This window comes from Tupaia chinensis, unplaced genomic scaffold (genome assembly GCF_000334495.1).
Source record: "Tupaia chinensis unplaced genomic scaffold, TupChi_1.0 Scaffold000549_1, whole genome shotgun sequence".
In the NCBI taxonomy this organism is placed as follows: domain Eukaryota; kingdom Metazoa; phylum Chordata; class Mammalia; order Scandentia; family Tupaiidae; genus Tupaia; species Tupaia belangeri.
The window spans coordinates 778,215-783,879 of NW_006160061.1; positions in this window are offsets into that span (position 1 = coordinate 778,215).

Below are 5,665 nucleotides of genomic sequence, written 5' to 3' on the forward strand. Positions count from 1 at the left end.
AGAAGAGTAACTCCACATAGGTTGCTATAAAGGATAAATTACATAGTTCATGGAATGTCTTTAGTGGGGTTCTTGGTTCATAAAAAGTGTTCGATAAACGTTAACTACATTGCCAGCCAAACTTTTATATCTATTTTTAACATGTTGCTTTAAGTTATATTGCTTTCAATTTATAAAAGTCAGGAAGTTAAAGGAAAAATGAATTGTATCTAAATTTTTCATTCCCAGAAATTCTGAGACTAATGGGCTTAATCTTATGAGGCAAAAAGAAATTGCTCTATTGGGCAGAGAATGAGAGCAACATGAACTGTTCTAGGTTCTCTGAAGTACTGTTTGCAATAATCTACATTATGAATCCTAAATATTCTAAAAATGAATACATGACCACACCTTCCCAAAAGCTGACACATTCCCCCAGATTCGTAAGTCAGACTCGAACATGGTCTCAAAGGAGCATAACAGGGAGGCACCAGAGGCATATTGAGCCAGACTCTGAAGACACAGGAAGGCAAGAGAAGAGGGAACTCAATGTTGATTAATATGATGAAAGTAATACAAAATAAAAGTATTGATTGTGAGATAAAGAAAATACGGAAAGTATATTACATCTTAGCATTTTATTATAGTGGAATATTAGAGAAGTATCAGTAATAACTATTTTTAAATTTTGCTAACATTATAAAATAAAATACATGTTTTTAGAATGGAATCAACATCTAGTTATTTACATCTATTCTTGTTTAGAATAATCCAGCATACTCTTTAGAAATCATAATTGGTATTATAAACGAGGATGGAAACAGCTTTTTTCCCATTATTAAGTGCTCTATGATAGCACTACTGAAACATAATAATTACACGTGCATTTGCATTATTTGTGAGTGACAAAGAATATAAGCAAATTGCCCTCATTCTCACACACATTTGCTGAAAGTGAGGACTGGGGTCCGATTTCAAAGGGCCAGATCTGCAAACTATGCCACAGTATTTATGAGTGTAAATTGTGGTGTGCAGGGATTATGCCACCAAAGCAGGTCATGTGGACAGTGTGCTCTCCTCCTTTGCTTTCTAGTAATTTATTTTCTGTGGTATTTATAAATTTCTATGAATTCCAGGATACATCTGTATATTTACAAGTAAAGTCAAAAGAAAGGTGGGAAGAAGTTGAATCAAGAAGGCAAAAGAAGTAAAATGTGTGGATAAAAGACCTAGTCTAGATTCTCATTTAAAAAAAAAGTGGGTGGAAAGAGGGGCAATCTCAAAGTTAATAGCAGCTTGGGATCAACAGGTGGCATAGTGGTTAGGATGCTGGACTCCCACTTGGTGGTTTGTGGTTCAAGTCCCAGACCCGGCAGCTTGAAACTTATGCCAGGCATGTGTGTATGTGTGCCCAAAATCCTGAGAAAAGACTGGAGCAGTAGTGATTGTGATGTAGTCATCCCCCTGATGGGTACTTTCTTGCTTTCTGTCTCTTTATCTCTTCAGAGAGAGCACACTTGCCCTAAAGAAAAACTCTCTCAAAACAAAAAAAATTGTCTGTTTTTCATGACATGTAGGAGGATGGAGACCAGTAACTACTTCAACTACTCATGCTGTGAGTGTGCTATGAACTGTATCCCAAAGGGAAGCATTGTTCTGTAAACTATTGACAACACAACAGCCTTATCCAGACAAGAACAAAATGGTGACTGGTCCACCTGGTGGAGAATACACTGTTGCGTGAAATTACATTAAAATAGTGTTTGACAGTTCACAGTGTAAGTAAGAAAATAATCTCTTTTTGAGCCATCTGGCAACACGGTGGTTAAGGCAGCAGGATACCATGAGATCAACAGTGCAGTTCAAGTCCCAACCCAGAGGCCTGTAAAACCATGCAAGGTGGGCCAGCAGATGGTGTAGTGGTTACATTGCTGGACTCCCACATGGCCATTCATGGTTTGAGTCCTGGATTTGATAGCTTGAAGGTCACACCAAGCATGTATACATGCATGCCCAAGATCCTGGGAGGAGAATGGAGAAGGGATTGTGGCATGGCCATCCCACTGAAAGGTGATTTCTCTCTTTCCTTCTCACCATCTGTCTCTTTCTCTCCAGAAAGTGCATGTGCCCTAAGGCAAAAACCCCTAAAAAAAAAAAAAAACATGCCAGAACAAGCTAGGCATATGTGCATGCCCGGAACCCAAAAGGAGAAATAGAGGAGAAGGATTGTATTGTAACCATACCCCAGGAGATGAGCCTATCTCCCTTTCCTTCGCTTTCTCTCTCTGTCTCTCTCTCCAAAAATTCAAAAGTCCCCTAGAAAATTTAAAAAAAGAAAATAATCTCTTTCATGTCTTTGAAATAAATTTGAATGAATTTAGATGGACTAAAAAAAGTTGGTGGATGATTAAGAGCTACAGAGAGGGGCATAGTCCTTATATGCCATGTCAAGTAGCTTTGGGAAAAACATGTCCTCAAAGATGCTTTTGCATAGAAGCCTTCTACTGACCAGTTGATAATTTATCAGTTTAAAAGCATGAACAATATGATCATTACCACCAGTAATGGAAACAGCCTGTGAAGGAGGGAGGCAATTAGGATGCAGGGCAACTCACTTTTCAGCTTTCCTTTCTCTGTAGTCTCTCTTTTGGATACTTATGTCAGTATAGATAAGCAGCTACTTTTCTACCTTTATACTATAGAAAATAATTATTTAATACAACTCAAATGACAATAGACCAAATAAGCAACAGAATCTGAGGTGAGAATTCCTGAGAAGTATCTACAGAGCTAGCTATAGAAAGCTCTGCAGGGAACAAGATGACTCCCACTTGAGGGACATGCAGATGGTGACAAGCAGATGCAGGACCAGATGGAGTTAGGTGATTCTGTCTTATCAACACAATCAGGAAAACAGGGGGTTTTCAGAGAAAATTACTGGTAGAAACAGAACCTTCAGTCTCTGGAAGGAATATTAAGAAAACCATGATGGAACGTGAGAGTTAAATCTTACATTTTGAGCCATAAGAAAAATTGTGGGGACCAGCATATGGCATTATGGTTATATTGCTGTACTCCCACGTAGTCGACCGTGATTCAAGTTCTGGACCTGGCAACTTAAAACTCATGCTGGGCTTGTGTGTATGCATGCCCAAAATCCTTAAAAGGGACTGGAGGAGAAGGGATTGCAGTGTGGCCATTCCTCTGAGGAATGAATTCCCATTTTCTATTTCTCTTTCTCTCTCTGTCTCTCTTTCCAGAGCAAGTGCCCCATAGCAAAAATCTCTCTAAATAGTAAAGAAAAGAAAAGGAAAGAAGAAAAGAAAAGAACAGAAAAGAAAAGAAAAGGAAAGAAGAAAAGAAAAGAACAGAAAAGAAAAGAAAAGGAAAGAAGAAAAGAAAAGAACAGAAAAGAAAAGAAAAGGAAAGAAGAAAAGAAAAGAACAGAAAAGAAAAGAAAAGGAAAGAAGAAAAGAAAAGAACAGAAAAGAAAAGAAAAGAAAAGAAAAAAAAAACTATGGTCCCGCCAGCAGTAGCAGAGAATATCATCTCCCAGTCAGCACGTGGATTTGATCCTGCTGCTTCTGTGGAAGGGACGCTCTTAGGAGAAACAAAACCTAGCCTGATGTTCCTGTAGAGGGATGTTGCCTCCTATACTGATCTTTCTCTCCTATGACCTCCACACTTGAATTTGACTTCACTGACTCACTTATTTCTTCCAATTTAAGTGGAACAGAGCACTCATAGAAATTTAAACCCACATCAGTAGATCTGTCTTCTGCATTCTTCCAGTGTTCAAATGAAACATCTTTGATCTTTCTGTTGAGTATTTTTAAGTATTCCTCTAACAATCATTTCTTAAGCTTTTGTTATATTTTAGACCGTGAGATAGATTCTGTGGTTCCGAAGATAAATAAGACTTAATTTCTGCCTTTAAGGAATACAGAGCATTAATTCTTATTTCCAACTGCTCTTAGTTCTTCTAATGGTGCATTTTCTGCCCCAGGGCTCTGGCCACACCTGACACAAAGGTGTTTCCACAGGAAACACGTACTGGTCTTTTTTCTGAACAGTGTAAAGGAACTGCTTGTCCTGCTGTGCCCCAACCTCCTTGCAACTCACCAGTTTCATCACTTCCAGCCCGATCTCAACCAACAGACTTGAAGTAAGCTGCATGTTCTTCGCTACGTTCTTTCTTTTATTAGTGACCAACCTCTATCCTGGCAGCACTACAGTCTTAGCTTACTTTTTCATGCCTTCCAGGTTTAGTTTACATCGAGAACTCTCAGACACCTGATTTCAGCCTCAAGGATGAGGTTCAGAAGCCAGGAAATGAACCATCAACTCCCAAAGTTTTCTTTACTGTTTCTCTCAGTCGGGGTTACTCCTATGTTGTACGGCATCCAAAAAGTATTTTTCTAAGTTACCTTTTATGTATGCAATTTTATTAAAAGTAGCATAAAGTGTATGACTGGGCTGAATTCTGTAGCTGGATTCCACATGGCTGGCTACAGTTTGAATCCTGGCCCTGGTAGACTGAAAAATACACTGAGCACGTGTGTGTGTGTGTGTGTGTGTGTGTGTGTGTGTGCCTCAGATTCCAACACGATGGAGAATTGGAGGAGAAGGGATCACAGTGTGACCATGCCCCACTAAAGAGTACTCTTTTCCTCTCTCTCTCTCTCTCGCTCATCACTATCTCTCTGTTTCTCCTAGCAAGAGGGAAAAAATAAAAGAAAATATACAGCAAAGTTCATGGGTCCATAAAAGTACAGCTATTTATCAATGTACATAGATCTTGCGACCTCCGCAGTTCACTATATTATTTATTTAGTATTAGTTACAAGATTTCTCATGACACTAGATCATCCCTCATGTCCCCATGAACACTGGCTTTCAATGACACTTTCAAAGCTTGTTACTGTGCTTTTTTTTTTTTTTTTTGAGAGCTTTTCACTATAGGGCGCGTGCGCTTGCCAGACAGACAGAGAGAGACATAGAGACAGAAAGCGAGAAATCACCCCCCAGGTGGGATGGTCACGCCACAATTCCTTCTCCTCCATTCTCCTCTCAGGATCTTGGGCACGCACGCACACTTGCCCAGCATGAGTTCTAAGCCACCGGGTCCGGGACACGAACCGCAGTCGACTACATGGGAATCCAGCAACATAGCCATTACTCTAACTGCTGGTTCCCAGTTACTGTGCTTTCTTGATGACATCCAAAAATGTAGGTCTTACTTATGAGTATGTGGAAATGTGAATGATGACTGATTTTCTAGTTTGTATATTATAGAAATTACTATCCCAAAACATATAGCATAAACATAGGGAAACATCTTTCAACTTCCTCTTCTCTTAAAAATTTTAGGCTATGATTTTATCATTCCTAAAATGTAAATGTTTTCAGGGCTGGTAGATGGCATGGTGGTAAAGGTGCTGGACTCCCATATGGCTGACCGTGGTTCAAGTCTCAGACCTGATGGCCCACTCTCTTACTTTCCCCCTCTCTCACTCTCTCTCTGTCTCTCTTGTCAAATTAAAAAATAATAACAAATGAAATTAAATAAATAATTTTAAAAGAAGAGTGTAAATGTTTTCAATGTCAATTACACCACAGTCCTTCCTTCCTTCCATACCCTACCACCAGTAGTCAGGAGAGGCAAGAGGTCTGAGAGTAGAACAGG